This window comes from Neoarius graeffei, chromosome 3, assembly GCF_027579695.1.
Source record: "Neoarius graeffei isolate fNeoGra1 chromosome 3, fNeoGra1.pri, whole genome shotgun sequence".
In the NCBI taxonomy this organism is placed as follows: Eukaryota; Metazoa; Chordata; class Actinopteri; order Siluriformes; family Ariidae; genus Neoarius; species Neoarius graeffei.
This window is the reverse complement of record NC_083571.1, coordinates 22,007,935-22,024,317: the sequence shown is the minus strand read 5'-3', so window position 1 is coordinate 22,024,317 and position 16,383 is coordinate 22,007,935. Positions and strand designations below refer to the sequence as shown.

General features: G+C 40.9%; 1 protein-coding gene across 5 annotated transcripts in view; it reads right to left on the bottom strand.

The window, feature by feature from the left end:
* The window catches only part of map3k4 (mitogen-activated protein kinase kinase kinase 4), a 216,237-nt gene that overhangs the window by 133,672 nt on the left and 66,182 nt on the right, over nucleotides 1-16,383 (bottom strand). The window contains exon 1 of one of the 5 annotated variants that reach the window (XM_060916497.1): nucleotides 6,314-6,432. The exons of the other annotated variants lie outside the window; for them this stretch is intronic. The gene's annotated coding sequence lies outside the window, so the exon portion shown is untranslated. Of the gene's footprint in view, nucleotides 1-6,313; nucleotides 6,433-16,383 lie in introns of those variants that run through there. 5 annotated transcript variants of the gene reach the window in all.

Genomic DNA, 16,383 nt, shown 5'->3' with positions numbered 1-16,383 from the left:
CTCATTTAACTAAAATTTTTGGCCATCCAAATTTTGATAGCGGGAATGCAACATGGATGCAAACGGCGCACCTTTTGGCGGATGCCGCCGTTTTCACGGCTGTCTGGAGGACTTGTGTGAATCGTGCAGATCCGATGAGGTTTTTTTTTTTTGGGGGGGGGGGGGGGGGGGGCGTTGGGGGCATTGGAGTGTCTGATTATAATTTCATCAAAGTAAATTCTGTATTAAAATTACTAAATAAGCAAATGCCGTTACAGTCCATGAAACATAGGAAGTATAAGTATGAGAAGAAAACAGTAAATCAGAAAGCTGCGCACGTAAAGCCAATTGGCTGCGCGCCATTATCTGCTGCTGGCTGCACTTCACTGCACGCGCAAGGATTTCCATCAGTCCAACGCAAGTTACGTAAGTTACGTAATTGGCTTTACGTGCGCAGCTTTCTGATTTACTACTTTCTTCTCATACTTATACTTCCTATGTTTCATGGACTGTAACGGCATTTGCTTATTTAGTAATTTTAATACAGAATTTACTTTGATGAAATTATAATCAGACACTCCAACGCCCCCCCCCCAAAAAAAAAAAAACCTCATCAGATCTGCATCATCTACAGAGCCAAGGTTGTTGGTCAAAACCAATAAGTATAAGGGTTGTTTTACAATCAGGGTACAAAGTTTGTGTCACAGGGGTCCAAAATTCAAATTGATTCAAACTGGTTCTTGTACCAGTTTTTAAGTGAAGGACAAGTTAAAGAACAGATTTCAGGTAAGTTTTTGACACGTATGTATGGTAGTTTTGTGTAATCTGCTATAAGATGGGAGAAACAAATGAAGTGATTCTCGGAGAGGACATTTTTTTGGACAATTCAGAATCCACTATTTCCATAGTGCTTTTAAATATAAGGCTGTAAGCTTTGTGTTAGTTGCCTCTAATATTTATGTCCCAATATCTTGACCACATTTTAGGATGAAAATAATCATTTTAGATATGTTATTTTATATTGAAAAATTAGCTGTCTCGGAGAGGACATTTTTTTTTAACACAATTACATACTAATTCGATCAAAATAGTCTGAAAACTTCCTGGCATTCAACATTAAAACTTAACTATGTGTCCAATGATATGGAACCAAATATTTGTTTTATGGTATAAAGAATGATTTAAGTGCATCCCTTTTGGAGCTACCTGTGGTCAAAAAAGCACTTTCTAAATGACGAGTAATTTTGCTAAATATGACATATACTGCCATACATTCACCAAAAATAACGTTATCACCAAATTGTTTTTGCATGGTAAATAGAGCTATCACAGGGCTACAATAAACAACCAAGTTTATTTAGTCAAGCCTTTTGATATTGAAGATAAAAAGTGTTAAATGTGATTTTTAGCTTGCGTACCCTGATTGTAAAACAACCTCAGCATACGAGATGAGACATGTTATACTGCTGAAAGATCAAACCAAGTGGGAGCATATACAAATTAAACAGCGGACCACGAATTGACCCCTGAGGACTCCATATGGAATGCTGACTTTATCAGATTTAAAGTTGCCAGTAAAAACAGAGAAATAACTCCCAGTAAGATAAGAAGAGAGCCAGTTCAGAACTGTGTCTCGAGGGCCGAGCAGTGATCAAGGCACCATCATATGAACTGTATCAAAGGCTGCACAAAAGTCAAGAAGTACCAGGACTGAGATTTGATGGTTGGAGTTAATTTTAAAATCATTAACAACTCTGACTGGGACTGTTTCTATACTACGGTTAATTCTACAACCACACTGGTAAACAAAAACTATTAGACAAATTTATATGTAACTTTTTCAAGTCTATTTCCCAGGAATGGAAGGTTTGAGATTGGTCTGAAGTTCTTACAAACAAACGGATCAAGATTACACTAACAGTGGTGTTACAACAGCTTGTTTAAAACGTGGAGAAGATTCCAGAGAATAGGGAGGTATTAACACTTTCAAGGACATCATTTACCAAGCAGATGAAAACAATTTTGAACTTAGTAGGCATTAAGTCAAGAGCACATGCTGCAGAACTGAATTGCTGCACCATTTCTTGTAGTTTACCAAGTTGAAGGAGAATAACTTTATTCATTAAAAAGTACACTTGTGAAATTCCTCTCTGCATTTAACCCATCTGAAGCAGCGAACACACATGCGCGCGCGCACACACACACGTGAGCAACGAGCACACACACATACTCAGAGCAGTGGGCAGCCATGCTAACAGCACCAAGGGAGCAGTTGGGGGTTAAGTGCCTTGCTCAAGGCCACCCCATGTTAACCTAACCACATGTCTTTGGACTGTGGGGGAAACCCACACAGACACGGGGAGAACATGCAAACTCCACACAGAAAGGCTCCTGTCAGCCACTGGGCTCGAACCCAGAACCTTCTTGCTGTGAGGCGACAATGCTAACCACTACACCACCGTACCACCCATATAGTGGTGAAGTTGGAAAGTGTGTTTCCAGTACAACACTGAGGGGAGGAAGGGCAGTCACATCCACCAGTAAAGGAAGCCACAAGGTTATTCCTGAGATTGGAAATTTTATATTTAGATGTATGAGGCAAACTCATGACATTTAATTGAGGAGTGAAGCTCGGCAGATTTTCTCCTCAAAGGATTAAGGAGTTAAATTGTACGAAACAGAATGAGAATTATTCAGATTTTCAGTAATATTTGATTCAGAAGTAATGCCGTCTTTTTTTTAATGTGTGTTATGTTTACTGAGCAGGTTCTTACAGATATAGGTCACAGGACTCGACATTAATGGTAGTCCGATTGTCCGAGACAACCAAATGTTTGTCAAATCCGCATCTGCCTGTCCAACGGGACGAGCTGAATACGGGTTGAAAAATCATTTTTAAAGTAATTATTCAAGCATTACATCACTAAAGTTCCAACAAAACTAGTTCAATCTCCTCAGTGATCCAGCCGTGTTATTGTTTACGAAATTCCGGGGAAGCCAAGTACAGTAGGTGCATGTGTAAAAATAACCACACTGTAATATCTAATTATAGATAATCAGACTTTGAATTCATCAAAATCGGAGAGATGGTGATCAAATACATCAGTAAAATAAATATCTGCGGAGAATCTTCATTTCATTCGGACTTCTTGTATTTTTCTTTTGTATGGTTCACATTAACACATCATCGTAAAATATTTCGCAGGAATTTTACAACAGTGCCGAACTCACTCAGTTTGTTTTCATTTGCAAAGTGATTCTGTCCCACTGATCATGTCCAACTCATTTTCTTTGTTTCATTTCTTTAAATTAATTTATTCTTCGAGTTTTACTGGATTAATCAGGATTTAACTTTATTTCCTTCAGAAGCTTTGAATTTGAGTGAGTCTAACTCTTAAAACTGCAGATCAGGTAATGGGTTATAACAACACACAGACACCATAACAGGGCATTGGATGGTTTTGTTATCGGCACAGTTTTATTGAAAAAACGTCATTAAAGCACAAATAACTATACCTGCTTTTCGATAAACTGTGCTAATCACTTTCCTTTCACTGAGCTGGTGATAAAAAGGTAAGTAAGCAAGCACAACTTTATTCATCACACACTTGTGAAATTTCCTCTCTGCATTTAACCCAACTGAAGCAGTGAGAACACACATATGAGCAATGAGCGCACACACATACCCAGAGCAGTGGGCAGCCATGCTAACAGTGCCCAGGGAGCAGTTGGGAGTTAGGTACCTCGCTCAAGGGCATCTCAGCCCAAGGCTGTCCCATATTAACCAAACTGCATGTCTTTGGACTGTGGGGGAAACCGGAGCACTCGGAGGAAACCCACGCAGACACAGGGAGAACATGCAAACTCCACACAGGAAGGCTGTCGCCAGCCACTGGGTTCGAACCCAAAACCTTCTTGCTGTGAGGCGACCGTGCTAACCACTACACCACTGTGCCGCCCACGGTTACGGTCAGGGCGAGTGAAAAATCTTGCTGCTTGTCCAACTGGACGAGTGGATTAAAATGTTGAGCCCTGAGTCAGCCTGCAAATTTGGCCTTACACCTCTTGCGCTGAGAGTTGTGGAAAGTTCTTTTTGTGCCCTCACTCTTTCCACATTCCTCCACGGTGCTTTTTTTTTAATTTGCCAGAAATTAACTTAGTTTTTATTGGTGCAATGTCATCCATAATTTGTGTCACTGAACAGTTCAAATTATTCCCCAAATTGTCACAAAGGCAAGGGACACAAATCAGCACTGAAATCACAATGTGACTGGCTGTAGAGTTAACATACAGTGCTCAGCGTAAATGAGTACACCCTCTTTGAAAAGTAACAATTTTAAACAATATTTCAATGAAGACAAACAATTTCCAAAATGTTGACAAGACAAACTTTAATATAACATCTGTTTAACTTGTAAAGTGAAAGTAAGGTTAATAATATAAACTTAGATTACACATTTTTTCAGTTTTACTCAAATTAGGGTGGTGCAAAAATGAGTACACCCCACAGCAAAAACTACTACATCTAGTACTTTGTATGGCCTCCATGATTTTTAATGACCGCACCAAGTCTTCTAGGCATGGAATGAACAAGTTGGCGACATTTTGCAACATCGATCTTTTTCCATTCTTCAGCAATGACCTCTTTTAGTGACTGGATGCTGGATGGAGAGTGATGCTCAACCTGTCTCTTCAGAATTCCCCAGACTCAAATGTCTACATGTAATTTACTGGAATTTCTAGCCATTAGGCCATTATTAAAAAATGCTCTGTTTCCGGTCCACCAGCTGGGTGAGTGCCGTTTGTGCGGTTGAAATTTTTTTAACGCCGTTTTTTCGACATTTTTTTCGGGTTCGTAAATCTAATATCGAACTTGACATTTACACATTCCCAGGGCTTTCCACTAAGGCTCATACTAGCCAGCCATGACAAATAAGTAGCCAGCTGGGGGGGAGTAAACACAAAATAAACTCCTGTGCACGCAGTTCCCAGGATTAAATGCATTTTCCACAGACCATTTATTTATTCACTTTACTCAAATACAAAGTAAAATGGCAGTAAATCTTCTTTCTTTTCTTGCGTATTGCATCATGAGGCGTTCCTGGCTTGTAAATCTCTTATTTTCGGTGCATGACATTCACGCAACTGAGCATGCTATGAATTAACAACAACGGTCTGCAGTGGGGCTACACAATTACACACTCAGCGAACATTTCTCCATTTGTGTATGAAAATACACTCCAACGACTCAGTTTGGTTTCATTTACAACCAACGGTGTCTTTTGATGCCAGCACGCAATTGAACGAGAGAAGACTGGTTTACCGGAGACAAAATAAGTGTTATCTCTGCTTCTGCTCCCTCCCATGTCGCCTCCGATGGCCCTGACACACTACTGCCTCCGCTGAGTGCGCGCGCACACACTGCATGTCGGGGCCGCAGATGAGTTACTCTCCCTTGATCAACGAAGTCTGCGGGGAATTTGTGGTTATTATCGGTACAAACAGCGCGAATCACAACTTAAATGAGTGCGGTTCAGTTTGACATCATTGTCAGTCCGTTAGATAAACATTTAATTTTATTAAAATCGAAAATTAATATTTGGAGCCTGTGGGCTACAAAAATAATAGTCATTAAAGTAGCCGGCTGGACTTAATTGTGTAGTCGGCTGTATGGCCGGCAGCCGGCGCTTGTGGAAAGCCCTGCATTCCGCGCAGAATATAGAATTGAATCAGCTCTGCGCATGCGCCGTGCGGCACAAAAAAATGGCAGCCACCATGAAGGAAGGAGATCTGGAGTTTTCAAACATTTGCTTAAGTGTGAAATCGCAAAATGGTATTCTAGCGAACAACAAAATAGTAAAGATTCAGAAAAACAAATCATTCGGTGATCATTTTAACAGTGTAATTTCATCCGAACTAGGCCTAACGGTCGATTTAGAACTACAAAAAGTCCGTGTGTCAGATATTTTAAGTACCTTTTGTAAAAGTTTTGCAAATGTTGCAGTCAGCATTTAAAATGCTAACTTAGTTTTTGTACAAGTTTCAGTTGATTAAACTGTCATATTTTATTAAATGTGTCTGCTTTTGTAATAACAAAGTACTGAAAGAAAAAGCAAACACAGTATTGCGATTTCTTATCCATCCGTATATATATTAAAAAAAAAAAAAAATCCCTCCCTCCCGACTGAAAATTTTTTTGCTCACCAGGACAGGATAGGAAACTGATTTTTTTTTTTTAAGGATGACCTTACATCATTTGTTCCTACATGTGTTGGGACAAAACTGATAGAGGGATGTCAGAGAGAGTTGGAATTAGTTAAATTAGGTCAACTACCTTGCTGCCGCCAGAGACACAATAGTTGATGGCACCTGAGAGAGTTGAAGAGCCAAAGATGCAATCACCCACTATCAAGATTTCTGGATTGCTGCTTATCGCACAGCTGTAAGTGTGGAAGAGAGGTCTGGACCGTCAGTTTGCAAAGACAAAATATAAAGAGAATGGTGTTAAGGCAGTTGTATATGTTGGATTTTAATGATGAAACTAGGAGACATCAGGTCTTTAATCCCTCACCAAGATGATACAGTATTGTTCGTCAGGAAATCTTATGGACCAGCAAAACTAAAGTGTATGGAAATGCAAATGGGACCCTCAAAAGACAAAGGAATAAGCTATATGAATAGTATTCATGCAATATTATTATTAGTATATCTATACTATTAAAGGAAGGCTATCTAGTCTCTGTTTGTTCACCTATGCAAATCAACATGGCTGGATGCACATACTCCATACTTTGCACATGGATTGGTGACACCCCAGAGGGACCCAAGACAACATTTTCGATTTAAAAAAAAAAAAGCATGGAATCAATGCTAATCCAACACACCATTCATTTCCCATAGGCTACCTGCTCATGCTAACACACTGCGTGCAGCCTTGACGGAGAATCCCCTTCCCCACTCGCCCGAGAGCTTTGATTGTACGGGACCTTGCAATCAGCACTCCTTGCCGGAGACTTCCGCTAGGGTCGAGTCTACGTCACTGAGGAGACACGGAGCGATTTAGCCCCTGTGAAGAGCACCCAGGGCTCGAAATTAACTTTTTTTCTTTGTGTCCCCCAGTGGTCCCGAATTCTGTGTTGTATTGTCCCGAATGGAAGCAATAGTGTCCCCATTTTTTTCCTCTCTGAAATAACCAGTGGTTAATATTATCATATGAAGTTACTATTATATTTGTAACTATGTGATTTTGAACCCTTTATATCATTTTTACATTAAGTCACAAGACACAAGCGACACATGTCCAATACATCATCTACTTCAAAATTACAGTTATTGCATTTTCAGTTTATTAAACTTTGGCGATCTCACTGTATGAATAGATACCCGTTTATTTAAAGGGGCCAACTAGCTCATTCAGAAAATGTTTCAACTCACTACATCTGCAGTACACTTTAGTTGAAAATAAGACCCCTTTTATGTTCATTTCATCTACTTATACCTTGAATATCTGTTGGCACTTATAAGGCCAACTTATAATTTTCACCATTACCGTTATCCATTTTTATGAACTTTCCGTTATCCATTTTATGAACTTTCGCTGCCGAAACGTGGGTGCAAATGTTAGCAACATCAGCATAGTGCCAGGTCCTAGCCTAGTTGTGCTGCTGACTGACTAAACTTTCTGAACTAGAAAGACACCAAGAAAACTCACTTATTCTGTTGAACGGTATCTTCCGTCAATATCATCCACATCATTCCTGTTGTATTTTATAACGTGTCTAACAGTGTTCATTAAGTTCATTCAGTTGCTAGCGTTGCCTGCAGACCAGGCGATGACACTTTGGATCCTGAAGGTCCCGGAGACGTTATGTCTGGGCTTTCAGTTTCTTCCCCGCGGTCGGTCCGCTTCAACCACTTAAGCATTTTTGTTCTGGCAAGAGTCGGCGCAGCGTGTGCGGTAGCAATTCCATTCCAAGTCCATATAATGCGGACACCGGCCGAAGATTCTAGAACAGAATGCGCTGCTCTGTAGCCTACGGATGCAGGTGCATCGAAAGTGTAGCTACTATGTATTTTTCGCTGTTACCGTTTTAAAATTGACAAATTAGGTGAATGTCTACGTATGTGTTACGGCTTTGTAAATAATATTAATGTAGAACTTTTTTTCTAGATCTATTTTTTTTCCATTGTCCCGGGATTGTCCCAGATATGATAATTTTGTGTCCCGATGACATTTTTTATGGTCCCCGGGACGTCGGGACACCGTTAGTTTCGAGCGCTGAGAGCACCATTCAAAAGATATCAGGTTCACAGGCAATAAGTGCCCTTTGTGTGTTTATATACGCCCGTGTATCTATCTGTATGAAGGCTTCATGCAATGCGAACATGCACATGGATATTTCCAAAGTATACTCAATTTTCTGCTGAATGCATACACGTCTCTAAATGCACGGCCACCTACGCCTTTATTAAATAATGGCCTCACCTACCGGGAGTGACAAAGAGCAACTATCTCCCAAATAAGATAAAAAGAGGAACACAAAAAGGTATGCATGGCAGGTTGCAACTTGAGAGAAGAGCTTCTTTAAATGTTTAATGCTGACGTTGGAAGAAGGGGAAAAAAAGAGAAAGAAAAACATTCTAAGAATCTTTGTAGTACAATTCTGCATTTTGTACTTTGACTACTCGCTCACCCGCTGAATGGCATATACACGTTCAATTTCGCACACGCAGAGTCAACGGGCAGTCTGTACACGTGACAAAACGTGCGTCATGTGCACAGTACACGAACTACGTCCACTGAAGTATAGTTGGGCCTTGTGTCTGTAAAACACAGAGAATATTAGGAAGCAACATCCAGGGAGACTGAAGGACCCATGAGCGCGCCCCCCTCAAAAAAAACCCAGAAGGCTGTAACATGTACAATAAAAGTTTTCTTCTCCAAGCAAATATACCAATATTAGTTGTCACTCGAACTTATCGAAACAATAATCCAACAATTATAGTTCTAGCTAAAAGATTAACAAGGGATATTGTTTACTCTGTCTCCATCACTACACAATTGGAGCATGACGATGTGCTAGGGTTGTCACAATGTCAGATTTTGACCTCAGTGTTTCCCCTATTGGGTGGGCATCCCCAAAAGCCTGTCCCCCCCCACACACTCTTTAGGGCTCCCAAAAAAAAAAAAAACTCAACCACCAGGGGGTGCAGGCACTAGGACCACGTGGAAAGTGCACCTGCTCAAAATCAGGGGAGGTAATAAACATCCCTATTCAAGCTGCACTCTCTTCTTGTGCAAAAAACAAAACAAAACACATTCCAAGAGTTCTAAAACTGCTTTTTACAGCAGCTTCATTTATCTGGTATTTGACTCTATTCAGTATGTCTTGAAATCAACTCTTGTATTATTTTACTCATTTCAGAGCCACAAACAACTGTTACACAATTACTTAATTCTGCTCCCACTCCAAATTTTACTCTCTAAACTCAAAACACAGCAAAATGAGCTATTTTTGAGAAAAATACTTTTAACTTTTGAAAAATTGCTGTCATTTTTCTGCACTACAGTGCACGCATATCAACCAATCTGCTCATAAGAAATATTTACACTTACTAGAGTTGCTCTTCGGCTGGACCGTATGTATGTGGGTGGGTGGGTGGGTAGGTAGGTATGTATGTGGGTGGGTGGGTAGGTAGGTAAAAGGCGCCACTCATCATCAGTGTCACGGTTCTCAAGATTGAATTGAATGACTGTCCTGAATCATCCAAAGCACATAAAATCCACGTGCCATTTCACAAGTTTTACCTCCAAACAGCTTAAGCTATGGCTGATATTTTATCCTGTTTACGATAGGCGTTCCCACCGCAAAAGAGAAACCAACCAAACCCAAAGAGTGAAAGTGATGATCATGCCATTAGCATGTGAATAGTCTTCTATGAATTTGTAAGTGGGTGCTCAGCACTCTGAGGCTACGTTTACACTAGACCGTATCTGTCTTGTTTTCTTCGCGGATGCACTGTCCGTTTACATTAACCCCCCTGGAAAAGCGGGGAAACGGGAATCCGCCAGCGTCCACGTATTCAATCTAGATCGTATCAGCTCCGGTGCTGTGTAAACATTCAGAATACGCGAATACGCTGTGCTGAGCTCTAGCTGGCGTCTCATTGGACAACGTCACTGTGACATCCACCTTCCTGATTCGCTGGCGTTGGTCATGTGACGCGACTGCTGAAAAACGGCGCGGACTTCCGCCTTGTATCACCTTTCATTAAAGAGTATAAAAGTATGAAAATACTGCAAATACTGATGCAAATACTGCCCACTGTGTAGTTATGATTGTCTTTAGGCTTGCCATCCTTCCACTTGCAAGTAATAAGTGATATGCGCTGGGATCTCACACACAGCGGCTCAGTCCCGAATCGTGGCTTGTTCACTTCACTCGCGCACTCTGTGAGCTGCGCAGGGCCGGAGTGCGCACCCTCCAGAGGGCACTCGCTGTTCAGGGTGGAGTGATTTGGAGCGCAGGATGCCTGCGGAGCCGAGCGTATCCGCGTATTGGTGTTGCTGTGTGCACGGCTAACGGTTTTAGTGTAAACGCGAATCGTTTTAAGAACGTTAATCTGATGATCCGCTGATTCGACGTAATGTAAACGTAGCCTGACTCTGGTGTGACTGAGTAAGGAGACAAGTTTTAGGTTTCATCTAATTTAGATAATTTAAAAATATACAATAATATTTGGGGGTGGCACGGTGGTGTAGTGGTTAGCACCGTCACCTCACAGCAAGAAGGTTCTGGCAAAAAGCCCAGCGGCCGATGGGGGCCTTTTCTGTGTGGAGTTTGCATGTTCTCCCCGTGTCTGCGTGGGTTTCCTCCAGGTGCTCCGGTTTCCCTCACTGTCCAAAGACATGCAGGTTAGGCTAACTGGTGGCTCTAAATTGACCGTAGGTGTGAATGCGAGTGTGAATGGTAGCGTCTCTATAAGCGTCAGCCCTGTGACGATCTGGCGACTTGTCCAGGGTTGTACCCCACCCCTCTCCTATAGTCAGCTGGCCCGCGACCCTGCACAGGATAAGTGGTTATAGATAATGGATGGATAATATTTGGCAGTGAGCACATAGGAAAGTATAAAATTTGTCAATTTGTTTATCATGCTTGCATTATAAAAACTTGAAGATATTTATCTAAATACATGACCTACTCATTCTAAACCTGCCAAGCTTTGCCGGCAAAGCTCTCAACTCCAGAGGGTTCATAAACATTTGTACTACCTTAATTTTTCTTCTCTTTAGCTTTTACCAGTCTGTAGAAAGATGGCTCAGATTTCTTTCCCATTTTAGATGTGTGTGTTTTTACAGCATTAGAGCAGTGTTACTTCTGCTGATGAAGTCACATGCATTCCCACCATTTTACATTATTGCACCCTCTGCTGTCTAAATAACGTAATTACAGCCAGGAACTAGAATTACTGCTCCATAGTCATATGCTTCCACAAACCAGTTCAGTTTTAAATTCACTCAAGGTGTTCCTGATGATATGTTCATAAGAACATGTCACACAGAACTTGACGTTTGACCACCAAATTCAAATCCGTTCATCTCCGAGTGCAAGTGAACTTTTGTTCCAAATTTGGAGAAATTCTCAAGGTGGTCTTGAGATATTACATTCACGAGAACGAGATGTAAAGGAAGCCACCAAAATCCAATCAGTTTATATCTTTGAATCAAATTCAACACTGGTACCAAATTTGAAGAAATTCCCTCAAAGTGTTCTTGATCCATCACGTTCACAAAAAAATAGGACATACAAGGTCATAGTGGGGCAGCACAGTGGTGTAGTGGTTAGCGCTGTCGCCTCACAGCAAGAAGGTCCGGGTTCGAGCCCCGTGGCCGGCAAGGGCCTTTCTGTGTGGAGTTTGCATGTTCTCCCCGTGTCCGCGTGGGTTTCCTCCGGGTGCTCCGGTTTCCCCCACAGTCCAAAGACATGCAGGTTAGGTTAACTGGTAACTCTAAATTGACCGTAGGTGTGAATGTGAGTGTGAATGGTTGTCTGTGTCTATGTGTCAGCCCTGCGATGACCTGGCGACTTGTCCAGGGTGTACCCCGCCTTTCGCCCGTAGTCAGCTGGGATAGGCTCCAGCTTGCCTGCGACCCTGTAGAACAGGATAAAGCGGCTAGAGATAATGAGATGAGATGGTAGTGACCTTGACCTTGTGATAGTGACCTTGACCTTTGACCTCCAAAATCTAAAATCAGTTCATCTTTGAGTCCAACTGAAAAAGTTTCTACCAAATTCAAAGAAATTCTCTCAAGGCATTCTCGAGATATCGCCTTCATGAGAATGGGACATGCACAAGGTCACAGTGATCATGACCTCTGACCACCAAAATCACCACCACCAGTTTATCTTTCAAGTCCATCTGAACGTTTCTACCAAATTTACAGAAATTTCCTCAAGGTGTTCTTGAAATATCACATTTACAATAACAGGACATGTGTACGGATGTATGGATGGACGACCCGAAAACATAATGCCTCCAGCATAGGCTTAGCTGTTCGGCCAGTTCTCAAAAAACACAGCCTACAAATTTTATACTAACCCATGCTAACCAAAATTTTGTGAAATTTTGTTTTGTGATGTAATTTTGTGCATTTCTGTGGGCATTTTTGTAGACGGTCAGCGGTTTCCCGGGGTGTGCCTGGCGCGCATGCTTTCCTATATGGAAGTTAAATTGAGAAAATCAAATTTACCGCCAAAAATGTAGTGTTCTTGTTGGTCAGACTTTGAAACGAGGCTTGAATGGAAGCAAAATATGAGTTTTGAGCGCTTCGCCGGCGAAGCTCAGCAGGTTTAGAATGAGGAGGTCATGTATTTAGATAAATATCTTCATGAGTTTATCATCATACAAGCATGATAAAAACATTGACAGAAACTTCATACTTTACACTTTCCCATGTGTCCACTGGCAAATATTATAGTTTTTAAAATTACCTAAATTAGATGAAACATAAAACTTTCCACAGATCACACGCTGAGAGCCCACTTCTCCATTCATAAGAGACTATTCACATGGTAAATCACTTTCACTCTTTCGGTTTTGATTGGTTTCTCTTTCGCCAATATTTATACATATTCTTAAATAGTACTTTCATAAACTACCATTATTCAATTTTTTTTGTATTGTTTACAGTATTTACATTTCAAGTAACTAGTAACTACAGGAAAATGTCCTTTCATTTCTAACTTAATTTCACTTATTTTTAACTCCTGTTTATTGCACTTTAACAGAATCAAAATGATTCCTTTACATTTTGTAACATTTTCATTATGTATATTTCATAAAATCAAAACTTGTTAAAAGGTATCTATTTTCAGTTGTATATAATTTCATAATATTAATCTTCAGAGTTGGCTGAATTTCATTTGTTCTCTTTTTTGCATATAGTAAAGATGTATTCTGTGTAATAGGACTTGATTACAGCAATTTGTAATTTGTTTTTCGTCTTAAGTGCACTAGAAATTATAATTTAAGATTTCTGCTTTTATTGCAGGAATTTGTCGAAGATTTTATTGATAATTACAGTGATTTGTAAAGTTCTGGTTAATGAATAAGAAACTAAATTTAAAAACTTTGTTACACTCCCTACTTTCAGAAAAACACTCCCAAACTTCCCATTCCTGGCCTCTGGCCACGGCTGTCACCAGCGCAGAGGCATAAAAGCTAAGAGATTACACGATTATTTTATTTATTTATTTTTTAAATTCACTGATTAGAAGAGTCGTATTTCTATCACAGTTTATCATCCCATAATAAACAAACATTCTCACTGGAAATGGTTCCAAAGCTCAAATCTCAAAAGAGTTTAGATATTCATCAGTCCACAGTTAGACAAATGAGATGATTTAGTACAGTGTCTCGTTTCCCCTAGAAGTGGGCGCCCAGCCAAGGTTACTTCAAAAAGGTTCAACACAGAATCCTCAATGAAGTAAAGAACAACACTACAGCAACAGCTAATACATCTGTTCATGAGTCTACCATGGGGGAAGCCATGGCCTAATGGTTAGAGAAGCAGCTTTGAGACCAAAAGTTTGCCGGTTTGATTCCCTGGACCAGCAGGAATGGCTGAAGTGCCCTTGAGCAAGGCATCTAAACCCCCAACTGCTGTAGGTATGTTGCTCTGGATAAGAAATGCCTGTAAAGCCTCGGTCACAACTGGCCGTACGTGCTCCCACGGCCGGTCTACGTGCAAAAAACACAAGAAACACACGGAGGGCGCGCGTGTGACGTGCTGATTTTCAAGCCGCAGACTGGCCGCAGACCGGCCGCAGAGGTTCTTTGTCATGTCAAACAAACTCTACGGGCGCTTACGTTTTTTTCAGGTTGCAAGACAAACTTACGGCCAACGTGCGTCTTTCTCCACGAACAAAAAAAAGTAGCGATTTGGGAAACGCCAAAAATCGCACGGCCAAAAAAATCGTATGTCCGGTTGTGATCTAGGCTTAAATGTCACCTACCAAAATGCCAACCATTGAACAAACTGTGTTCGTGGCAGGATACCATGGAGGAAGCTGCTGCCCCCCAAAAAAACAATGTTGCATGCCTGAAGTTTGCCAAAGAGCAGCTCAACACCACACCGCGACTGGGAAAATATTTTGTGAACTGATAAAGGTTGAATTATTCTGGAAGAAATGTACAGCACTACATGAGGCAAGACTGTTCTGAGAGCACAATGTCCCCCACTGGCAACTAGGCCTCAACTCTGGCAAAATACGACTGAACTGAACGAAACTGCAATATGCGTATTACTGACATGACACAAAAAATCCTGCCAAGTTTCATGAAACTCCTCCAAAAATTGAGAGAGGAGTTGATTTCAGAAGGTGTGTACCCTTCTCGGGATGGGTGGACAGACCCCCCAGACCCCACGACATAATCCCCCTTTGGGCGTTTTGGCCAGCGGGGGAATGAATGAATGAAAAATAAGATAGATACAATTTTTAAAAAACCCACCTTTGTCAAATTACATGAAATTCCTCCAAAAATTATGAGAAATTGATTTCAGAAAGCAAGCACATCTTGATGAAATTGCCAAAGCACAAGTTTGTTAATAATCAAGGGCATAACTCTAGTAAAATTTGCCAAAATTTCAATGTGTGTATAACTGTCATATAACAAAGCCTTTTGCCAAGTTTGGTGAAATTCCTCCACAAACTGTGAGAGGAGCTGATGTCAGAAGAACGTACACCCTCATGAGATTGTCAAAGTACAAGTTATTTAATCAAGGGTCAAAAATCTGGTAAAAATTTCATAAATTAAATTAAAATCGCAATATGTGTATTACCGTCATATAACAACAAGTACTTCTGCCAAGCTTCGAGACATTCGTCCAAAAATTGTGAGAGGAGTTGATGTCAGAAGGCGAGCACACCTTCATGAAATTGTGAAAGTACAAGGTTGTTAATCAAGGGCTGTAACTCTGGTAAAATGTTACCCGAATTGAACGAAATTACAATATGCTTAGTACTGACATACAACAATGCTTTTGCCAAGTTTCGTGAAATTCCTCCACAAATTGAGAGAGGAGTTGATTTCAGAAGGAAAATACACACTCATGAAATTGTCAAAGTATAATTTTGTTAAATCAAGGACTGTAATTCTGGTAAAATGTGACCGAATTGAACGAAATTACAGTGTGCATATTACCGACATACAACAAAGAATCCTGCCAAGTTTCATGACATTCCTACAAAAATTGAGAGAGGAGTTGATTTCAGAAAGTGAGTACCCTTCTGGGGACAGACGGACAGACATCGCCATGGCATAATCCCCCTTCGGGACTTTTGGCTAACGGGGGATAATAAAAAGGGGACAAAGAGAACATCCCGATGGTGAAGTACAGTGGAGGGAGCATCATAATTTGGAGCTGTATTGCTGCCTCAAGGCTGAGAGAGTTTGCCATCATAGAGACATGCCACTCACACCAGACATCTTGCGCAGACAACGTACGCAGCTTTCTGATTTACTGTTTTCTTCTCATACTTCCTATGTTTCATGAACTGTAACGGCATTTGCTTATTTAGTAATTTTAATACAGAATTTACTCTGATGAAATTATTCAGACACTCCAACGCCCCCCCCTAAAAAAAAAAAAAAAATCGGATCTGCGCGATTCAGCTGTGAAAAAGGCAGCATCCGCCAAAAGGCGCGCCGTTTGCATCCCTGATAGTAATTTGTAAGCTAAAAAGCCTGTGTCTACACTTTTCTTTCGCCGAGTGGCAGCTGTCTTCAACTGGGGCGGGACATGACTGAATGGGTGTTTCTGACAAGCTGTCGTCCTTACACTGCATGGCATGCCCCAAGCGTTTACAACACAGAATTCCAGGTTCTCCGCTCCAAAATCGG